This window comes from Harmonia axyridis, chromosome 3 (assembly GCF_914767665.1).
Source record: "Harmonia axyridis chromosome 3, icHarAxyr1.1, whole genome shotgun sequence".
Classification (NCBI taxonomy): Eukaryota; Metazoa; Arthropoda; class Insecta; order Coleoptera; family Coccinellidae; genus Harmonia; species Harmonia axyridis.
In genome coordinates this window covers 12,317,590-12,341,919 of record NC_059503.1, presented here as the reverse complement: position 1 = coordinate 12,341,919, position 24,330 = coordinate 12,317,590, and the positions used below count along the sequence as shown (strand labels likewise).

At 33.2% G+C, this 24,330-nt stretch overlaps 1 protein-coding gene across 1 annotated transcript in view; it reads right to left on the bottom strand.

Annotated features, from left to right (window-relative positions):
• Positions 1–24,330, bottom strand: part of LOC123674470 (hormone receptor 4) — an 80,522-nt gene that overhangs the window by 55,135 nt on the left and 1,057 nt on the right. The window lies entirely within an intron of this gene.

The following is a 24,330-nucleotide window of genomic DNA, read 5'->3' as shown; positions in this document are numbered from 1 at the left end:
AATGAAAAAGTTAGTCATCGTGGCTCTATACCGATCACCATTGACTGTAACGTTCTGGCCATCATCGTTTTTGAAGAAGTACGGACCAATGATTCCACCAGCCCATAAAGCGCACCAAACAGTCAGTTTTTCTGGATGTAACGGTGTTTCGACGGTGTTTTGTTTGTTGACGTAGCCATTCAACCAGAAGTGCGCTTCATCGCTTAACAAGGTAGTGCGCGAAACGTTTTTCGCACTGAACCATTATTTTCGAAATAAAATTGCACTATTTGTAAGAGTTGTTCAGGCCTGAGTCTATTCTTGATGAATTGCCAAATCAAACTGAGAATAAATCACTTGACAGCTGTTAAATCGGTCGCCATCTTCAACAGTAATGCCAACTTAAAGTTATATACCTCGAAAAAAAAACAACGGTTATAACCTTTTGACTGAATCCGCATAGATATCATTCTTTTGTGTATTATAAAGAAATATTTACAAATGTTTTACATAATATTTATAACCTTGAAAGTGACCTGAATGGATTGGGTTTGATAGTTGAACTTCACTAAATACACTTATTAACTATTGAATGTAATAGATAAATTTATTGATCAATTTTGATGGTGATTAGAAAATAAAAAATATATGGGTATGTATGATATATAAATATCACCTTGTTATTACACCTTTACAAGTAAAGAAGAAGGGGAAGATATGAATTGGTTTCTTTTATTTTTTTTATTATTGTATGTTAGAATAGAACCAGAGGGATTGTAGAGTTACAATACAATAGGAAACATAGAAACAAAAACCATAGAAGAGTCACATTTTTGACTCTAGCCAAGATGGCTCTCAGATCACCAAAAATCTTTTGATATAATTCCAAGTTCCTTAGAACGAAAAAATTAATCGATAAACATATATTTTCGTCATCTATATGTACTACTAGTCAGCTCTTATGCATTGCTTTCTTAACAAGAAAGTGAGAGAAAGGGAACTTGTGTTTTTACAGAAAAATTAAGAGTTCAAACATTGCCATTGTTACCATAGAGTCATGTAAATAATTTACATTTTCAAAAATTCAACTCATCTGTTAAAAACCAACTTTCAATTGAAAACGAAGAAAGTTATTTCCGTTATTTACATTATGACAATGTATCACTTTCTTTTTGTTCCAACCTTGAACCTGACAGCGTTGGTCCAAGAGAGAACAATCTCAAATTTCAATTTGCTAATGATGATTGTATCATAGGATGTGGAACTTTCTCCTGGTACAGTGATATTGAAAGTTCAGTTTCATTAACAATAAAAAAAGGGTAGGAGGAGTTCGACCGTGAAGAAACGTACACAAAACCGAAAAATAGTTGAGAAACAGCTGTTGGAATCACACGGATTTTAATGGCATGCGTAGATATTGTTTATCTTTCCTTATGAGATTTTACTCGGTGGAATATTGTTGTTTTGGATAATCGTATGAGAAAACAGGGTTTCATTGCTTTTACGTTATTTTGTTTGAGAACGACTCACGCGATGAAGAAAATTCTCTGATTGAATTTCATCAGAAATAGTATTCAAAGAGAAAGATTTTTCGGAAAGAATCTTTTCAAAATGGATTGGACTCTTAAGGTGGCTCTTTCCTAGCTCGAGAGATGGCGTCAAAGGCTGCACAATGGACTAGTTCAGTGATGTTGATAATACTATATTTGACACGATAGAATTAAAACATAGAGCAAAACTGATAAATCAGTGAAAACATTTTGAAAAATCCATCTATAAATGACTGAGAAATAGATTATTTAAATTTACGTATTTTAGCGCGGAAAGTCTTTGGTCTCCGACTCGTCTGTGACGTCACGCCACTTGCCTGTGATCGCTACACCATAAATTACGTTTAAATACTTAGCCGCGCTCTCGCGCCGTTTGTAGTTGTATAGTGTAGTTTTAACTCGAGTTTTGTTTTTATGTCACCATAATGGAAGAAGGCTTCGTGAAAGGACAAAGTGACAATTTGCCTAAAATAGATATATTCGCAGTGGTGGAGTTTTTTTCTTCAAATCCATCTTATGTCAGTGCTGAAATAAAAGGAGTTAAACTTTTCAAGTAAGTATCTACATTTGAGTTTGCTTCATCATGGTTCAACTTATAACGATGATTTATTTAAAAAACGTTTCATAAGCAGTTTGTAGTTGAGTACTGGTTGTTGAAGTCTATCCATTATCAATGGCAAAACATATTTATGTACTTGCACACATAGGCACAATACAATGTTTGTAGGATTTTTTTTTATTTCAGCCATCGTGTAACGAAAAAACACGACACGAACGGCACAAGTGATTGTACACCAATGATTCGTAAGCACTCTGCGAATACCAGTCGCCTCGTGTAAGTGGCGTGACGTCACTCACTAGACGCTGCGTACTATGAAATTATTCTTTCAAGCGCAACTTCAAAGTCCCATAACTTTTTCATTTCTAGAGATATTTCAATGATTCTTCCACATTTTTGTTTCATTTTACTTAAATTTTTAGAATTAATCCTTAACAAAAACATGAAAACTAGTCCATTTTTGGAAGAATGGCACTACTTGAGACATAAACCCAACCTTTTTAAGGCTAACTTTTACCACGCTGAATTCACGTTTTCATGCTTTTCTCATGCTTAATGTCCTACAACATCAAATGTACAAATGGCATTTTCAATGCTTGTAAATATTTATCGTTAAGGAAGGTAATGAAACTGCGAGTTTGAATACATTATTATTCAATATACTACGGAAGGTTCATTCAATGAAATCGTGTCAATTGCAATGTGCTATATCGAAAGGGAAAATCGCAATATTAATTAACATGGGGACAAAACAGAGTCATATAATTCAACTTTTAACGACTGATTACGAAACCTCTTTATAGTTTTCTATTTCTAACAAACCTTTATAGGTAAATTCACGATCTATTCAGATTGTGTTTACTATCTGTTGTTCTCATTATGCTTCGGGCTGATTGTGTTTTTCCCAGCATAGGTATTTCATATAGTACCTATATACGCGGTGTCACATTGAAAAGGAAACAGAGGTCTTCTCGGATAGAAAAATTAAGATTTTGAAATTTGTCCTTGAATGAGACTTTTTTTATGATGATATCCATCATCATATCATTTCATCATTCTTGAATTTTTTGGGAATGAAATGAATGGTCATCCTAAAAAGCTCAAAAACAAAATTGACGGTTTTTTTTATCAATATGACAACGTGTATATAACGGGTGTTTTTTTTCGAGGTATATAACTTTAAGTTGGCATTACTGTTCAAGATGGCGACCGATTTAACAGCTGTCAAGTGATTTATTCTCAGTTTGGTTTGACAATTCATCATGAATAGACTCAGGTCTGAACAACGCTTGCAAATAGTGCAATTTTATTTCGATTATAATGGTTCTGTGCGGAATACGTATCGCGCACTACGTCCATTTTATTTTGTTCAGCGATAAAGCGCACTTCTGGTTGAATGGCTACGTCAACAAACAAAATTGCCGCATTTGGAGTGAAGCTAATCCTCAAGTGTATGTCGAAACACCGTTACATCCAGAAAAACTGACTGTTTGGTGCACTTTATGGGATGGTGGAATCATTGTCCGTACTTCTTCAAAAACGATGATGGCCAGAACGTTACAGTCAATGGTGATCGGTATAGAGCCATGATTACTAACTTTTTCATTCCTGAAGTGAACAACCATGATGTCCAGGAGCTGTGGTTCCAACAAGACGGCGCAACATGTCACACAGCTCGTGACACAATCGATTCATTGAAAGACACGTTTGATGACCGCCTAATTTCACGTTTTGGACCTTTGAATTGGCATCCAAGATGTTGTGATTTAACACCGCTAGACTACTTTCTGTGGGGCTATGTTAAGTCATTGGTCTATGCGGATAAGCCACAAACCCTTGACCATTTGGAAGACAGCATTCGCCGTGTTATTGCCGATATACGGCCACAAATGTTGGAAAAAGTCATCGAAAATTGGACGTCCAAATTATACTACATCCGAGCCAGCCATGACGGTCATATGCCAAAAATCATATTTAAAATGTAATGCCACAAGATTATCTTGCGGATAAATAGAATTCATGTCAATCGAATAATCCATCGTTGTTTTATTGCAATTTAAAGTTCTATAACTCTAAAAAAACACCCTTCACAAACGGTGTTACTTTCACCGTTTCAGGTTTGATACATTCGTGAATTTAGAGTTAAATAATGAAGGGCGTTGAAACGTTAGGCTCCATAGAACATCCTGTATTTCTATGTCATTCTCGAAAACAAAAAAAACACGCATCGGAACAATTGAGTAACGGAATCTCAATGTCAAAAGCTATATTTCGTATCGGATTCCAAGATAATTAAAACATTTTGTGAAAATTTATCAGGAAACGGAACTTCATGAGCATGCATAGCTAATTAAACAGGCAATTCTATTATATTAGGTTTGAGTAATAATTTAATTCACTTTGATTTAATTGAGCTGAGTCAATAAATTTTTGTAGAAGTAAAAGATATGTAAATTTAAAAAATTAGTGACTTAAAGTGTATTTTGATGAATAAAGAAAAAACATGTAGTAGTAAAAAAACTGATTTTCAGAACACTATTATTTTAATGTGTCTAGGTACATATTTATTACATTGAAAAAAAAAAAAAGATCTATTGAAATGATGGGTGTTTTTTTTCGAGGTATATAACTTTAAGTTGGCATTAATGTTCGAGATGGCGACCGATTTAACAGCTGTCAAGTGATTTATTCTCAGTTTGGTTTGGCAATTCATCATGAATAGACTCACGCATGAACATCTCTTGCAAATAGTGCAATTTTATTACGAAAATAATGGTTCTGTGCGGCATACGTATCGCGCACTACGTCCATTTTATTTTGTTTAGCGATGAAGCGCACTTGAATGGCTACGTCAACAAACAAAACTACTGCATTTGGAGTGAAGCTAATCCTCAAGTGTATGTCAAAACACCGTTACATCCAGAAAAACTGACTGTTTGGTGCACTTTATGGGATGGTGGAATCATTATCCGTACTTCTTCAAAAACGATGATGGCCAGAACATTACAGTCAATGGTGATCGGTATAGAGCCATGATTACTAACTTTTTCATTCCTGAATTGAACAACAATGATGTGCAGGAGCTGTGGTTCCAACAAGACGGCGCAACATGTCACACAGCTCGTGCCACAATCGATTTATTGAAAGACACGTTTGGTGACCGCCTAATTTCACGTTTTGGACCTGTGAATTGGCCTCCAAGATCTTGTGATTTAACCCCGCTAGACTACTTTCTGTGGGGCTATGTAAAGTCATTGGTCTATGCGGATAAGCCAAAAACCCTTGACCATTTGGAAGACAACATTCGCCATGTTATTGCCGATATACGATATACAAGTGTTGGAAAAATTCATCGAAAATTGGACTACATCAGAGCCAGCCGTGGCGGTCATATGCCAGATATCATATTTAAAATGTAATGCCACAAGATTATCTTGCGGATAAATAAAATTCATGTCAATCGAATAATCTATCGTTGTTTTATTGCAATTTAAAGTTCTATTGCTCTAAAAAAAAACACCCTTTATATTCAATTCATGGTTAGTATATTACCCAATGCTTTAATAATACAAAGATGCGCCTTTGAGGGGTCTTGAAGTGCATAGCATTGACTCCAACATTAGAGAGAGAAAGATTCGAGCCTCTTGTCACGTGACCACGAGAGAGAGGAAAAATATGTTTGAATTTAAACCAATGAAGGGGAAACCAAATTATGTGATTTAAAATGATTCAATGAATGATTGGTTCAATTTGTTCAACAAATCGGTTGCTTGTTTGTTCCTCTGGTCACAAGTTGTGTCTCACTTTTCTGATATAGTCGATTCCTCTCTCTCTGTCAATTTCTCTCTCTATACGCTACCTACTTTTTTGTGCAACCTAGGTTATGTTTTAAACTCAATTTGAGAAAAAAGATAGGCGATGTTTCAGGTTGCAGAATTAGTAAGTTTTGGAACTAAAAATCTCTGAAAAGGAAAAAATGTATGACAATATAATATCAGCTTGAAAGTTTGCATAAAGCCTGGTCAAATTTTACCCATCAATGAACTGACCCGCAGTATTCGAGATCCAAACCTAACCTGAAATTTTCTAGTTTCAGTTCTTTTCGTTTGGGAGTTATCGTGTTTACGGACGGATGGACAGAATATAACTGTAGCGGATTCATCATCAGTGAGTGGAAATTTATCCTTTGAGATCATTCCCGTCTAAAATATCGAGAAAGAGTTAAAAAAAACTCTTCTGTTTTTCAGAATTGCCACATGAATAATTAGAAATGCTGGTTATACTCAGGAAAATAAAAACTTCATCGAACAAGAATAATGGAAATATAATTGACTTTCTCTCGCAAACGGAATAATGCATACAGCGCTTAAAAGCAAGAACAAGAGAATATGAATCGGTGTAGACCAAGCCTTAGGAACGTCCAATCTATGATGGTCCACCTTCGTGAACGTAAACCGAACAAAATGTTGTCATATCCTGATACTTTCGATATTGAGGACAGCGAATCGGCAGAGAATTGGCTGGAGTGAGAGGGAATATCGGATCCTACCACTTTTCGACCTTATATTTCGAATTCAATGGAACTCTATGCTCTCGCACATAGCAATGACCTGCATGTAGGCCAAATGTTGCAACATGACGCCATTATAGAAGCTATTATTTGCAGATACGAAGTTCATAATTATAAATACGAAAATAATTCCATGCTACGTTCGGAGACTGTTTTCTGTTTCGTTCGAAGATTCTAGAAGGTATACCTGGTGGGGGAAATAAATGTTCGGTAAATAATATTGTTCTATTGGTATTTTCGATTTGTTTAGGAAGAAACTGTGAAACATAGGAAACAAATATTGACTAGAAATCGACCATCATCCTGTATTATGTCATCCTTTTCGTCGGTCATGATCATCTTCATTGAATTCAGCGTTATTTTGATTTTATATAGACAAAACTAGATTTTTTTGAAACCTTCGAATAGCCACTCTTTATTTTCTCGTTTTTCTCGTTTAAGTTGGTACTTAATGATTTAATACTCCAGATAAATTGAGAGGTATTTCAATTTAAAACCAAATATGTATCACGTAAACGATCAGTCAGATCTTAAAAAAAATTCACTTCTATTTCAGGAGGAAAAGATTTTTTCAATAACATATAAAACAACCCTATTTAAATTTAAAGAAGGATGAAATTAAGAGGGATGAAATGATGTGATGATGTTTTTTATGTGAAAAAAATATTGCCCTCAAGAACAAGCGATTTCCCAAAATCTTTATTTTTCTCTGTTTCTTTTTCAATGCAACACCGTGTATTTCCAAATGGTGTAACTATCACAGTGGCGGATCCAAGGGGGGCGTGCACCCTCTCCCTTTCCCCTGTTTTATATTTTATGTTGAAAAATGGAAAAAAAACTCCAATATTTCGTACAATTCCTTCTGCATAACTTTCATGTGAATTTGGTACTGTCCGCCCTCCCTCTGAAAGAAATACTGGATACGCCATTGTACTTCAACCATATCAGGTTTCCTAGATTCATTAATTTAAAGTTAAATAATGAATGGCTCCACAGGAGTCAGATATCCTATACTCCTTTGTCATTCTCGAAAACAAAAAAAAATTCCATGCTACGTTTTAATAAACTTAAAATATTAATATTTTGTATTCGTTCTTAAAAAATTATCTGTGAGAAATAAGTTCATCAAATTTGGATATTATGATATTGATATTGGAATTTGGATTATTATTTTGATTGGTATACAAATAACAAATAACAAACATTAGCAGAATTCATGATCAAATTCTTATTATCTGGAAACGTGTATTGTCAGTAAACAAGAATACAAAATAAAAGAAACAAATCAAATTTCAAATCAATTGATTCGAAAATGAATTATAATTCTAGCTGATGAAAGAATTATCTACAATCATGCAATAGTTAAGAGGGAACACCACCAAGTGGCTGCTCAGTTCAAAACAAAATGAGAAATATTTCTTCTCACAAATCACCGATTTTTATGGCGTTTTCACATAATTCCCTTAACTTAAAATCTATATGAAAGAAAGTAAATATTTTCAATTTGCGAATGAACAAAAGAAAAAAATTTTGACTGATAGGCAAAAAGCCACTTGGTGGTAATCCCTCTCAACATTGAGAGATGGTTGTTGGGAATTTTGAAGGTCCCTAAAACACTGATGGAGTCATAAGTATGACACACAGTGTTCCCTGCTATATACACCTTGCACCTCCATTGCTTGGTTTTATATGCCAGGCAGTTCCGAGAGATGTGCAGCCCACGACGCCATCTGTCGGGCTCGCAAATAGTCAGTACACTATCAAACTCTCCTAATAGAATCATCTGAAATGAAATGCGGTGTAGCTAGAATTGCATCATGCCAAAAAGAATGCTTCCTTCGAGTGGGTTACGTAAGAGCCTGAATCCTGGCGAAGAAAAGGAGAGTTCACGTAACACGAAGTGCAGGTGCATGGTCAACTAATCGCAGTTAGACTAGTGTACCTAACTAGGTTAATTCTTGTTTCAAATACCACTAGTCAGACCGGGGGTATTACAGCATACGTTATGTAAAAGTGGCAATCAACACTCAATGAATGCATCCTGATCTAAAATGCATTATGATTGCAAGTTGAAAGTGAATTGCAACTTTCCCACAGACAATTCCGAATGGATTTGATGGATATTATCATAGCCTTTTATGACAACGTGTACAAGGAATTGGCAATGGAGCAATCTATTAGATAGGGGGTCGAATCCTTCACACGTTCCGTTTAGTTATTAATCGTTTTAAAATGGAAAAATGTTTCTGGAAATTTCATTTCGTGAGAGAAAGATAATGAAAAAAAAACGTTGAAGAAAGAAACTTTCGAGACTCGGAGTAATAAACATAGATAGAGGGAGCATATGTCATTTTTGGTAAGCAAATTTTGTCCCCAACATGATCAAATTTGACATGAAGCGCGTAGAAATGAAAATATATCAGTGATACGATATTTCACTCAATTCGCGAGTTTCTCCACAAATAACGCACTTTTATGTCCCATAGTGAATCAACGTTTCATATTAACTCAAAATATATTGAAATGAATACCTAAATATATCTGAAATTCAGAAAACAAACATCAAACGCGCCAAACGACGTGAAACAACCGATAACACTAGGGGAGCAAAAGTTGCCAAACCTTGGATTTCAGCAGGAAGATACAGAAAATAATAAATATTCTGCTTATTATAAATTCGACAATTAGGAGAAATATCGGATTCCAAATATTCAAATTTGCATATTTAATCGGGAATCACTCAAAATTGTGGATTTGAAAATATATCACAATCCGTTAACGTAATCTAACCATGTTGGGGACATTTAAAAATTGCGTATACTTCCTCTATCTATGTTATTACTCTATAGCTGTCAGAGAAATATTAGAGTTTTTTTTAGATATTCTGCTCGTATTTTCTATGGTTCTGATAACGCTATTCAAACGAATTGTGTTTGAAGCTTGAAATGATTTTTCTTTATTCACACGCAAAATCTCAACCTGATCGGATTAGTCATCACAGAAAAATTGGGTGTCTCCTTTCCAATATCCTTCTTGGATTTTCCAAGGTTCTGATGGTGTGATCAGCTTAATATTTCGCACGATGATCGTCATTGTTATATCAACGTATATCGTATATTGTATGTCAACAACCGAAATCTCAACTCGGTTCTGGGGTCAAGAAAATATTGAGTGAATCTTCGATTTTGAAATTAGCAAGAGAACAACCTTATGCATGGCCTTATTTACGGAACGCCTAGTCAGATTTTGTCCATTCACGAACATTGAACGAGAGTTCAAAATATCATTTGAGAAAACGTTCTTGTTTCATGAAATGAACTGATGAAAATTTGAGTATTAATTTATCTTGGTCCTTTCACTTTATTTGGTCGTTTTGCAAAATCTAGGTATTCGATTAGTATTTGAGCACTTAGTTTCTATGGTTTTTTCAACATTTTAAATTTTCATAAAAGGAAATTAGCGAAGTAATCGATTACCGAGTCAGAATATCGTATTGAATATCTTGTTCTTACACATTATAGAATATAGATTGATTTGTAGCTAAATGGCGAAGGTGCTGGTATACATTTTCAGTTCGTTATTGATCAACATAACTTTCCATAAGCATTGTAGAAAACATAATTTGAATTTTCCTGAAATCTTCGAATACAATCAATTTAGAAATCGAGTTATATATCTGCTCTCCAAAAAACAAAAAAATTTTAATTCTTTCAAATATATGAATATTTCAAACAATTTAGGTATCCAAATACGCATATAAAGCAGCAGTGTCGTGGTGTTTCGTATCTCTAGTTGCGGAAGAGATAGAAATTAAACTTTTTATAGAGTTATATTATTACTTGAGAACTAAGTGAGGAAAATCTTTTTGCTCAACTAGGGTTTTCAATTTTTCCTGGAAGGGTCCCAAAATATTTAAAAATGTTTTTTTCAATATGAGTTAATCACTTGGAATATTTAATATTAACAATTTATGGTGAGTCTTTTTCGAATTTATTTCAGTTGAAATTTTAGGTGTGAGAAATTCTATCGAATAGCATTATCTGAAATGAACCAGTGATATACATCAGGGTATAAAACAGCTCGTCAAATTTTCCCTATTTCAAATTTAACACCCTGAATTTTATCGATTCATAAGATGCGCAAACAAAGGTTCTACAATGTGGTGAAATTCATTCACCTTCACACAACTTTTTTTTTTCGAAAAATGGTAAATATTCATATCTATTTCTTCCACATAATTTCACTGAACCACTTTTGAAAAAGAATTCCATTCGAAAAGACCAATGAGAATGAGCGCAAAATAAATCTTTTTCTGATAATGTCGATATGTGTTTTCCTAAAATAAGTATAAAAGTGAAAACAGCTTGTTCAAGAAAACTAGTGGATTTCACCATATGAATAAAATTTGTAAAACATCCGTTTGTGTATCTTATGAATCGATAATATACGAGATGGTCCATTAGAAATAAGGAAAATTCTGCAAATTCTCATTTACACAATTAAGAAAGCTGTTAAATATCTCGTAAACCATCAATATTTTCATGTAGAAACCGATGTGACGAAAAATTATTATCATTGAGCAAATAAAGTTTGGAATCTACAGAATATAAACGGAACACCCTGTCCCTGTGTCATCGAAAATATTTTTATTGCGTAGTGCTCGATCAATAAGAATACCGCTCAAAAAATAAGATTCCCATCTCTTTTCCAACAGGAAATATGGAATACCACCACTCTGTGCAGGACCCTGTAAAGGTACACCTAAATTGATTTTGAAAGGAAAAAATTTAAATAAATTTTTATTTGTTGATATTCAACTATGCAGATCTATTAGACATGCAAACGCTAAAATGAAAATATGCAATGACATATAGAAAAAATTTCATTTTAAAATATTTTTTTATTTCAATCTCCTACTAATTTTGGAGAGAAAATTCAATTGATTGTGTATTCCTAAGTTCAAATATCCCTCAGTTCCAAACCCTATAAACTGATTTATCATCGATACAAATACTGAATTTATTATCGACCACAGAATTCATATTCCGGCTCGATGGACCAAAAATTTGCAATCCCCGAAATTCAACTTTAGAGACAGATAGAAATTCATAAACAGTTGTGATGCAATCAGATTCCAGGACCCACCAAACCGTAGTAACCGTACGCGAATTAAATTCATCCAAATTGCAAATTCGGGGACCGTCTCGATGCTCCATGAATGAAGGGGGCATTCATCTGTTCCCGTCGACGGAATTCCGTGTTCCGTTAGAAAAAACGTAACACCAGCACCACTAACGGAATCCTGTCTAACAGAGAGCGGAGCGAAACCCTCCACGGCCGTGTTTTGAGGACGTACATTGACCTCCGGCAGCGTGCAAGGAACCTAGCACCGTGCCGTAGTTTGTGATGTGTCAGCCCACGTTCACGGTGGGAGGAAAACGCAAAACGGAATGTACGAGGCGCGCTCCAAAAGTTGATCACTTTGGTTTGTTATTTTTATCGTGAAACATTTTGGAACGAGAATTTTTCGCCCGAATTTTAAATTCTGATTTTCTCGGAAATTGTTACACAGCGTTTAATGACTAAATAGAATAATTTGCACCGCATAGAGACATAATCGAAAATTAGATTATACAGGGTAATAATTAATGTTGTAAATTAAATTTAAGCAGAAATTGCTCTCATTTTTCCATATTCAGCTAAGATAAAAGTTATAATTATTTAATGGTTTCACAGTGGACAAATGTACTCCTATCCTTTCGATGTTTACACCACCAAAATAACACAGAACTCAATCAATGTTTCTATGAATATTTATTATTTTTTTATGCGTTGCTGATTTTACATATTATTATAAATTTTTTATATAAAATTCATCTGCTCAAACGACTGTAATTGAGTTTTAAACCAACAAGCCAGTCTCTATTTTATACGTTGCATCGAAGTAAAATATTTAGGAATACATAAATTTTCATTGAGGGACAGTAAGAGAAGCTATTCAAAAATGTATAGAATTATGGAAATCGATTTAGGATAAAATATTATTAAATATTCGAATATTGAACTCAGATTATCTCTTATTGCTTTCTTTATACTAATTTTATACATGACTACAACTTGGAAACCAATAAAAGCAGAAGAATATGTCTTCTACTTATAAAAAACTGTGAAATATTCAAAGGAAACTGAAAATTATTTTGGAAACTATGTCTCTTAGGCATAGAAAACTTCACACTAAAACTGATTTCATCCTGAATAATCATATAAAAGCTACGAAAGAAAAACAATTTTTTTTTGGAAATTTTCAACTGAGCCGAATCTGGGGAAATAGTAAAGAAAAAAAGTGTTTTATTTGCTCAGAGGAATCTAAATATAATGTACAACTTCATAACTCACCATGTATATATCAGTTCCTTTTTAACTTAGTCTATTACAATTATTTGGAGAACTAGAGGTGTTTTGGGCAGAAGGGAACTCTTTTTCTAAAACATTTTCAGTGGACAGTTTTGCCACACCTTTATCTAGAATACGTATCTAATTTCTCATTTCAAATAAGATAAAATAAAGCAGCTGGAAAAATGAATTTTATCGCAACATCATAAAATTTCAGTTTTATAGATTCGGTGCTTCCAATTTTATATTCAAACTTATATAATTTGTATTGAAGTGTATTGGCCATGGTCAAATGAAATTTGATAATAAAACGTGAAGTGCTCGAATACTGGTCACCATAACTAATCTCAATTTTTTATTAGTAATTTTTTTTGTTTTACTACGATTGTTTTTTTTTTGTTTTTGTACTGATCTCCTTGATCAAATATGTCATAGTTAGAATGTTGCTGAGGTAAAACTGGAAAATTGTCTGAATCTGAAAATGTTGTATGCTTTCAGATTCAGATATTCGTGTTCCAGTTTCAGGGATATCTATTTAAAACGAACCTGCCTCTTCTACACATTTTTCACGGTTATTGTGACGTGTTTAAGGTCTCAGGAAGGAATTGGACTCTATAAATAGAATGATCTAACAAGTTAAGAGACAACCTCTTGCATCACATTCTGGGGAATGGGATAACAAGGACTGCAAACCAAAATTTGGATACGTCTCAAAGACACTCAAGAAATACCAAAAATAATTATATACGATGGATGATTTTACAACAAATATTTTTTTTTACATTGTTCGATCTATAAATCAATCAAAATCAGATAATACCTAGTTTTGTGTCAAATTACGAAGATTTTCAGAGAAGCTTTTACTTGGACATTATTCAGATTGTTTTTTATGAAAGTAATCGAATGGATAATTATTCTTCTTTTCGCCTCACTAATTTTCTATCAAATCACTTTCGCTTATAGGGAACATCCTACACACCAATGATCTTCAGTTAGTTCAAGGACGAAGAATCTTATAAACTACTTCGCTTCAAAGTTGAAAAACTATCTTCTACTTTCCTTTTTGTCGACAGATGTTGACGATGTATCAGGTTACCAGAAAGTTCAAGCGGTATTCTGACAAAGATTGTCTTGAATATCTTTTCCGTTATGAATTGAAATCACCTTTTTATATGCTCATTTACTTTCGTTCTTATTATATATATATATTACTCTTTCAATGAATGCATGCAAATTTTGGGAGAATTTGAAGTCAAAGTGAACAAGTTCAACTCAAGATGAGATATGATAATAAGTTGAATCATTTGTTCCTGACGTTATCAAAATGAATTTTTTTTTAATCGGTTATTACCTTGCTACGAAAAGTGGATCCTACTAATTCTGAGCAGTCTTATCGGTGATTGTCACCAACTGATCCAATACTTACATACTCCAAAAAGTTCATTGCATCTAGATTTAAGATTTTATGGTATTTGCTGAACAGCTTAAGTAGTTGCTTCCCAACATACCAAGTAAATCCAGTAAAGAGAGCATTATTGACTTAAGCGCTAAATCTTTATTTTATTTCATGGAGGATTTTCTTATCGTCAATAGTTAGAGGCTTTTTTCGGTAAAGAATAACTGCATGCATTGGAACCTTAAAAAAAATTGCATTCCGTGTTATGTTATGATGAAGCAGTTATTGCGCTTCAATTATCCCCGATGAAAAATGATTTCAATAGGATGTCGACACTTGCCTTACCACCCGCGTAATATCGACTATGGTATTGCAATTATTAAGTTACTTTAACAGTACCTATGCATTTCTTGCGTTTCCATAGAAACGACTTTTAAAAGCCCAATTTTATTGGTCTATCAAGCGAGATGTGGGCAAAGTTCCGTGAGGAATAATATTTCTCACAGTATGAGCGATACATAGTTCTAAAATTCAGTAAGCTATGAAAAATACGCAACTTTCATAGTAGTAGTAGGAAAACTTATTTGACATTTGCGGAAAAAAGCTTTTTCCTACAACTGCTATGGAAAGTAGCGTATTCTTCAGAGCTTACTCAATTTCAAAACAATGTATTGCTCGTACTGTGGGAAATATTATTCCCCACGCCACTTTGCCCACACCTCGCTTGGTAGACCAATGAAATTGGGCTTTTGAGTCGTTTCTATGGAAATGCAATAAATTAGCACATACTGTCAACGAAGGCCATTTTGATTTGAATCAAGTCCATTACTTGAATTATTGAAATTTGTGCAGTTGTAGGAAAAGTATAGTGTGCATTATGTGGAGAAAGTCCTTTTCTCGCTCGTGTGTTGGCGGCACTCGCCTTTCAGGCTCGTGCTAATGTGCTAATTTATTGCGTTTCCATAGAAACGACTCAAAAGCCCAATTTCATTGGTCTACCAAGCGAGGTGTGGGCAAAGTGCCGTGTGGAATATTATTTCTCACAGTGTTAGCAATTCATAGTTTTGAAGTTGAGTATTCTATGAAGAATAAGCTACTTTCCATAGCAGTTGTATAAAAAAAATTTCTCTAATTCTGTGGTCATTCCGTTCATTCTTCCACATCTTGTAGAACAAAATCGTGCGAGAATATATCAGAAACGCACAGTTTTCATGGTTATATTTTATTATTCTATGTTGGTACTCCGAACTTTCCGCCACGGCTTTATCTGTCAATTCATCAATTTTCCTTAAAGAAATCAGTTCTGCCAACCAACATTTTTCAATGCGAATATCACTAAAATATTTATGGAAATATTTCATTAATTTCAATGAAAATGCAATGAATTAGAGAAAATAATGTATAATACTCGTACAGAAGGCTCATTCTACCACTCGTTCATTCCAAATCTCGCCACTTCGTGGCTCGTTTTTGAATATTGAACTCGTGGAAGAATATCAATGCCTTCTGCACTTGTATTATAAATAACTATTCTCTAATTCTGTGGTTATTCCGTTCATTCTTCCACATCTTGTAGAATAAAATCGTGCAAGAATATATCAGAAACGCACAGTTCTCATGGTTATATTTTATTATTATATGTTGGTACTCCGAACTTTCCGCCACGGCTTTATCTGTCAATTCATCAATTTGCCTTAAAGAAATAAGTTCTGCCAACCAACATTTTTCAATGCAAAAATCACTAAATAATATTTATGGAAATATTTCATTAATTTCAACAAAAATGCAATGAATTAGAGAAAATAATGAATAATACTCGTACAGAAGTCTAACTCTAACTCGTTCATTCAAAAACTCGCCACTTCGTGGCTCGTTTTTGAATTTTGAACTCGTGGAAGAATATCAATGCCTTCTGCACTTGTATTATAAATAACTATTCATCTATGTTCTGACATTTCACCCAAAATATTATCCAAAGTCCAAACGTCGGTAGGTATTGCCACCTATCGGAATGCTAGATGCAGTTGTGCGAAATAGTGAAACGGTGAAAGTGGCAAACTGCATTATTTTACGCTAACTAAACCGCACTTCCCGGTTACGTAAAGGCTAGTTGACATAACACATGCACTTTTGCACTATTAGATGGCCTGCAGTCCGTTACAACATCATATAATTGCCTCTTCGCATGCGGGAAACATCTTTTATAGCTTTCAATTAAATGCGATATTGCATCCACGCAATTGAGGTTACTTGAAATTGAATTCGTCAAAGCGATAGCTAAAAACTCGTATATTTCGTAAAACTTAGTAATAAACCTAGTTTCTACTTGTGTTTTATTCGATACTAAAATATGTCCCCGTTCTCGGTATAACAATAGTCGTTTATTAATAATGTCTGATTTCCCGCTCAGTTTTCAGTTAATAACACTTCTAATGCAGCTATTTGTTAGGATACTTTTCAGTAGAAATTGCTATAACTTAGAATACAGACAAATATTTCTCTTATTCTGTGGCAAATCCTTTCATTCTGTCATAACATGTAAAACAAAATCGTGAGGGAATATCTCAGTTTCACATATGGTTATATTTAATTATTATATGTTGGTATTGGCAACTCTCCTGTCACGGACTCAACTCAGTGAAATGTCATTGAATTATCAAAATGCAGTGCTTTGGTTGTAGTTATTGAAATTATTCGTTATATAATCGTAACGAATACCACTCGAGCATAGACAATATATTTCGATTATACTAATCTATTCACTCGACATAGTTCGCGAAACATCACGAGAGCGCAGCTCGAGAGAATCGGTGTATAATCGAATATTGTTTATGCTGTGATATTATAACTGAATATAACCTCCTAAGTAAAAAAGTCTATTGGTCCAACCCAATCATACTACTAGTTTTCGAGATGCAGGGTGTCCAAGTTGGAAAATGGCATTTCTTTAAAGCAACATTTCTCGTAGGAAAACAGCTTGAATAGAACACTTTTTGCTTGATAAATATTGCACCCCATAAGATAATAACTGATTTTTAATAAAAATTTTTGTTGCATACGAGGTGAGTCAATTATTATTATTATTATCCAAAATGAAATTCCTTTAGTTCATAATTTACCCTGTAATTGAAAAGGTCGTCCTTGGAATTTTCTAATTTCTTCTCATAACTCTTTGTTCGAGTACACTATTATAACGTCGAAGAGTATTGGCTTTGCTATGATTAGTTTTTGATATGCACACGGTAATACATTGAGAGGGGAGACCATTATCATGAAATTTGTCAAAAAGTTGTATACAATGAAAATTTTATACAGAGTATTGTAATGTTATTGTTTTTTTGTCATTATTCAATGAAATAGATTGTACAGTATAACCCAAATTCGATGCTCACTGAAAGCATCTCAAGAACTATGAGACTTGGAAGAAAAATCTTCAAAAACCCCCGACCTCTTTTTTCAAAATAATAAGATAGGTATCAGAAAGCAGATCATAGAAATTTTGATTCGTTTCCGAGTTACAGGGCGTTTCTGAAAAATAACTGTTTCAAATATGTCGCTATATTATCTTGATTTCTGTTCGACATATTCGAAAAATTCCACAAAGTTTTTCAGCATTTTTTATGATTCATATGATACTCATAACGGATCATAGATATAACGAAATATTTGAAAGTCGTTTTTCAAGAAACGCTCTGTAACTCGAGAAGAATACACAAAAATTTGAGAATGTAGCTCTGATGGTGTCTAATGATACTGTCTCGGAAACTCCAGCAAAAGGTGCTCAATAAATATTGAGTTTTGAATGAATTTTCACGAAAGATAAGTTTTAAGTTCTTCAAATAACCTTGGAAATCCATTACATTCGCTGATAAGGTGGTTTATACCTGTTGGTAATTTAAATTGCACAAAATCCACACATCAAAATCGCTTTTAAAAAAAGCTCAACTAGATTTTTTTCGAGTGATTCCAAAAGTGCATCATCGACAATTGTTTGATAAAACAGGAAAAGAATTAAATATTTCCATTATTCTAATATATCAAAAGGTTTATAGGATAATTAACAGCCATAAATATAAAAATATCTCCTTTGAACAATTTCCATCAAGTTAGAGGCCATTGTTTACAGTTCGCAGTGTATAAATTCAAAATTATATTCGCGCTGTAATCTATTCACACAGGCTATTCGACTCCATTTCATGTACAAAACAATTTACATAACCGTTTTCTCCCAATCAAATAATGAATATTATCGTTGACTTATCAATGAAAACAATGTTTCCCATTATTTTCCAACCAAAGTAGACCAGATAAGAATATCATTCTCGAAAATGTCAATACACGAATTCAAGTGCCTTCACCTCAAACTGGTCGAGTGGTAGGAAAACACGAAAAATAGCCCAATTCAGAGGATGTTTTATTTGTCAATTAAACCGTTTTTATTGTCAAGTTCGTTGAACTTGAGCTATATTTCGTTAAATGACATAATGTGTTCCGATTGTGATATACGGTGGCCCCAAAAGTTGCTAACCACAATGAGATAAATTCCTCATTAATTGAGAGCGACAATGAATGATACCATTACAAGTTCATCTGGGGAGATACGTTACGAATAAAAATTTATTTTTACACCTTTATTTATTCTTGATTTATTCCTCCCAAATTCTAGAATAAAATATAATAATATGATTAGTATTACGAGGACTTTCGAATAATTTGTATTTTCAACGTTATGTGTTATTAGAGATATTAAACTTAATTAGAAAATAATTATAACCATGACTTCAACACTTGATTGATTGAGGGAAACAGTTGAAATAGAGCTATTCATTAATCTTATTCATATTGAATTTCAGAAAATTCCGGAGAAGTATAAATTTGATTTCAAATTCCAATATTTCAGAAATTTCAATTGAATAAAATTGTTTAATGAAGTTTGGTCAAAAAATTTAAACGCCTTTTTGGTGTTGCATCTTCATGTCACAGACTATACAGGGTGATTCACCGCAATGGCTTTTTAGACGATTATGGAAAACTAATCATATTTTTGTGCTGAAAATTTGCATGTTGGGGTTTGAGACAATGATTTTTTTCCCTAAAATATTTTCAGATTTCTACAACTTCTAGTTATACCGGAAACATACTACTACTTCCTTATTTCAAATGGCACACCCAGTATATTATTGCATCATTAGATAGCTTTTTTATGACAATTTCAGCAATATGCTTTACTTTGGGTAAAAACTCAATGGTTCATGAGTTAATGAGATTCTTATGACAAAAATGGTGGCGACGGGGACTCACATTTTCTGGATATTTCTGCAGAAAATTTTTTTTCGAAGAAACCTTTTTCATTTTCAATTCTTCAAATACGTAGTATTATAAGACTGTTTGAAGTTTGGACCAAAAATGTACAGGGTGTTTATAAGAAGATCACGAACATGGACAACTCAAATTCATCAAAACTCAAGATTTTCGAATTAGAACCTATATTTTAGGGGGAAAGATTATTGTCTCAAACTCCAACATGCAAATTTTCAACACAAAATTGTGACCAGGTTTCCATAAACTCCTAATAGGTATTCATGGTGAATTGCTCAGTATTTAAATAAAAAAAAATTGGCATTATATTTCAGATGTTTTACCGTTTTCTAGACTGCATGCCAGTAATATAAAGCATAGCATGGAAGATCATCAATACAAGGAGGTACAATTACAAGGAGGTACAATTACTGTCATGTTGAGGTAACTTTCGATGTCTTGTTATTTTCTCATTAAAAGAGAAAGTTCTCAACGATTGAGCACACCTTCATCTATTACCGCTTAAGCCTTGTCAGTTACATCTATTGTGAAATAATTCAAACGATACAATTACTGACAGTGAATTTTTTTTTTTCTGAAGTGCTTCAATTATTGTTTTTAATTTTCAAAAATAGACTCCTTTCTGATCAGAAATAAAGAGGATCACATTTGACAATGATTTTTTCACATTTTCCACTCTATTGTAACTTTTTATTGTTCTCATTCATTCTCATATTGATAAAATGGAGCACAAAGAAAAAAATTAAGATGATTCGAATTCTGAGTTCAAATCTTGATAGTACATAGAGAGAACATTATTTTGAACAATGAGAAAAATAGACATAAAGACTAAAGAACTGCATTAATATACAGGGTGTTTCCAAATTGGACGTGAACCTTGAAGGAGGAGTTAGTATCAATCATTTGCTTTCGATTGAGCCCTATTTATTTATAATCGAAAAACGACTGTTTCCAAGATATTTGATTGGACAACTCAAATTCATCAAAACCCAAGATTTTTAGATTAGAATCAATATTTTCTATTATTTCAGTCAATTCTACCTAAAATGAATACTTCAAGGGTTATCAAGGAAGAGCTTTAAATGAGGAAAAATGAAAATGAGAAAAAAAATATATGTATTTATTATTATTTGAAATAAGAAAGTAATAGTCAGTTTCCGGTAAAATCGGAAGTTGCAGAGATCTGAAAATATCTTGGGGAGAAAAATCATTGTTTCAAACCCTAACATGCAAATTTTCAGCAAAGAATAATGATCAGTTTTCCATAAACGTCTAATAGTCCATCGAGGAGAATCACCTTATATATTTCCAACTCTTTTTTAATAAAACATCATTTCAAAAAAGTTACAAGGGGTCAAGCAAGAATTTTGAAGAGATTTCTGGGAAACTACTAACAATTTCAGTGTGGTTATAAAGGCATAGTCTGAAATGTTGAAAAACAAATATCTTCATAAAGAAGAAACAACCAGGAAATGACTAATAGACTAATTTTACATCCTAAGCTTTGATAATATTATATCATATGCACAATGTGTTACATTGACTTCTAATCTTTTCTTGACTTTTTCTAATCCAGCATTTGAGTTCTGCTAAGATTAGGCAGTATATAAGTTTTCAAAATATATTCTTTTATAATTGGATTTTCATTCTTGTTCAATTGAAACTAAATTAAAACTCGATTATTTGAATAATTCAAATACAAAGTTCTCAATTCCACCATTATTTCAACGAATTCTAAACCCGAAGCAAGAAAACTACCCAAGTACAAATCCCTGTGAATTCCACTCCAGTATGAACGCCTCCCTAAAAACTATACACGTCGAGAGAATGGAAGCAGGAAACTAGGTAGGGTTGAACGTACCCGTAGCTCTCTCTCATTTTCCACTGACCCATTTCTAGCTGCATGAGTTCTAAAACGGGCACCATACCGAACGTTCTCTGAATGTCTTCTTCCCAAACGAACTACTGGAAATAACCCAATCATACTAATGCATAAGTGTCACCTGACACTAATCGACTACAGAATGAGAGTCTGGAGCTTTTGCGGGCTTGTTCTAATTCGGATTTAAACGATTTTTTCGGGGAATGTCGCATGATCCTTCGAAGCGTTAAAATGAAATACAATGTGACGAGTCGCTTATCAAGTTTTTGGGATTTTTTTTTTGGAGGAAAAGACTATGTATATAAGAAAAATAAATGCATGCTAAGAAGGATCAATTTTTTCCTTTTCGATGAATTCCATTATTTTATGTCGGCGACAAATCATCTGAAGATGTTCCTCATTCAAATTCGTCTATTAAATATTCTTTTAAGTATGCTATGAACTCGGCACTATACAAAAATTCCTATCTGTTTTTAAGCAAATCAGTTCTTTCCCCAAAAGATATTCTGTGATTCACAGGGATGTCAGATGAAGAAAATTTGACTATTTTTTTCTCGTGTTAAAGCTTCATAGCTGAATTATTGCGTAAAACTTTTTCTCTTATTCAGTGGCTAAACCGTTCATTCTGCCACATCTTGTAGAACAAAATCGTGCGAGAATATCGCAAATTCGTAAAGATTTCATGGTTTTATTTTGTTATTATATGTTGGTACTCGGAACTTTTCTGCCACGGATTTATCTGTTATCTGTCAAAGTTGTGATACAGAAAACTTTTCTGCAAAACCCACATTTTTTCAATGCAAAAATCAGTAAACGATTTTTATGGATATATTCCATTAATTTCAATAAAAATTTAGTGAATTAGAGAATAGTTATTTATAATACAAGTGCAGAAGGCATTGATATTCTTCCACGAGTTCAAAATTCAAAAACGAGCCACGAAGTGGCGAGTTTTGGAATGAACGAGTGGTAGAATGAGCCTTCTGTACGAGTATTATACATTATTTTCTCTAATTCATTGCATTTTCATTGAAATTAATGAAATATTTCCATAAATATATTTTAGTGATTTTTGCATTGAAAAATATTGGTTGGCAGAACTGATTTCTTCAAGGCAAATTGATGAATTGACAGATAAAGCCGTGGCGGAAAGTTCGGAGTACCAACATAGAATAATAAAATATAACCATGAAAACTGTCCGTTTCTGATATATTGTCGCACGATTTTGTTCTACAAGATGTGGAAGAATGAACGGAATAACCACAGAATTAGAGAAAATATTGTGTGATACTCGTACATAAGGCTCATTCTACCATTCGTTCATTCAAAATCTAGCCTCTGCATGACTCGTTTTTGGATTTTGAACTCGTGGAAGAATATAATTGCCTTCTGCACTTGTACCTATCATAAATAACTATTCAAGTTTGTAGTGAACTCGATCCTTTTTGCATCTTGGCATTTGAAAACAAACTATGTATGTAGTTCTTTTTACAAAAAATAATCTGTGATCAATCAGAAAAAGTTGACTATTTTTTCTCGTATGAAAGATTTGAAACTAAATCATTGGGTAACTCTTTTTATGGATGAACTTTTCATTCGCACGAAATTTCAGTAGAATCTGAGGAATATATTATGAAATATTGACATTTTACAGAAAAAATCCTCATTATATTCCACATGATCATTCCTTCGACTATTACGCAACTAGTTTCTAAATTTCAGTTTGGTAGGATTAGTATTTTTCAATTATCGAGAAAACAACATGTCATATCCAACTCCGGAACCACTAAACGGATTACATATACTCATTCACGAAATATTAGGACCTTGAATCTACCCCGAAAATATCAAGTCTCTAGCAGATTACATTCGCTGGTTAACCAGTACCTACACGGCCGGCCAGAATCGCTTTTAACCTCGAATTCTTCATCATTGAGTCGAACACAATCGTTTTATACCACAAAATTTGAAGGTAAATATCATATTTAGAGTAAGATATAACTAAGAATAACAAAAAAAACAATCTTAGATGTTTATTGATAGATTGATGTGGTTGAAAAATTCAATGTACCTACGAAAATTGTAGAAGAGAATTGGACTGCTTGGAGTCTCACAAATTACTCGAACTTCAAACTGAACCGGAAAATTTGTTTGTGAGAATTTTCCCAAATTCCCAATTCTAATCTAAATAATAAATTTCAACCTGGCTTGAGGCTATTTGTTAAGAAAAAAACTTTCAAATTTTTCAGTGTAATTTCAAATTGAGTGCTTGTTAATTTCATTAAAGAAATATAGAAATGAAATATGTGTTATTTATAATACAAGTGCAGAAGACATTGATATTCTTCCACGAGTTCAAAATTCAAAAACGCGCCGTTTTTGAATGAACGAGTGGTAGAATGAGCCTTCTATACGACTATGAACCTTATGATATTGAAGAATTTTCTAATTTTTGTAGTTAGCTGAGGGTAATTTGACTTGTTTCATTTTTGTAACATGAAGTTGTTTTCAATTATTGAAATAAATATATCTATCTATCTCTCTATCTATCTATCTATCTATTACACAATATTTTCTCTAAATCACTGAATTTTCATTGACATTAATGGAATATTTCCATGAATATCGTTTAGTGATTTTTGCATTGAGAAATGTGGGTTGGTAGAACAGTTTTTGTATCA